Here is a 567-nt window from a genome sequence, read left to right as displayed (position 1 = left end):
CAAGCATATAAAGATTCTAATTTCACGCCTTTTCTAGGCTGATGCATTTATGTAGTGATTATTTTATTGCTCTTTATTATCTTTCGTTATTTTACTTCATATTTCCCTATATTCTGTTTTAAGTAGCTTGTCTTTACCTGTTTCCTGATCATTAAGCTTATGATTTTCAAGTATGTAAAGAAAGTGTATCTATGTAAATAAAACAAAGCGTAATGTATTCAGTGTAAATATAATGTATATGTAATGCATGTCTAACATATCTGCAATAGTGATATGATACTAACAATGCAGGTTGATAAGTTGTGCCATTTATGCAGTAAATGGTAGATTAAATTATATATGAGCACGAAATACCGAATTCGTAATATAGTGGACTTGCTTCTATTGAAGTTTTCCCGTTCACACTGTTGGAAAGAGTCAGTCAACAGGGTTTAGTAACATGTAGTAATGTGTAACACACGTTGGAGCTTCAAATAAAGTCTTTATCGAAAGAATTTGCGTTTTCTTGTTATTATTCATTTGTTTGACTTCTCATGATATAGATATACATGTCAGTTATTTCCACTG

This window comes from Penaeus monodon, chromosome 23 (assembly GCF_015228065.2).
Source record: "Penaeus monodon isolate SGIC_2016 chromosome 23, NSTDA_Pmon_1, whole genome shotgun sequence".
In the NCBI taxonomy this organism is placed as follows: Eukaryota; Metazoa; Arthropoda; class Malacostraca; order Decapoda; family Penaeidae; genus Penaeus; species Penaeus monodon.
This window is presented reverse-complemented; position numbering follows the sequence as displayed.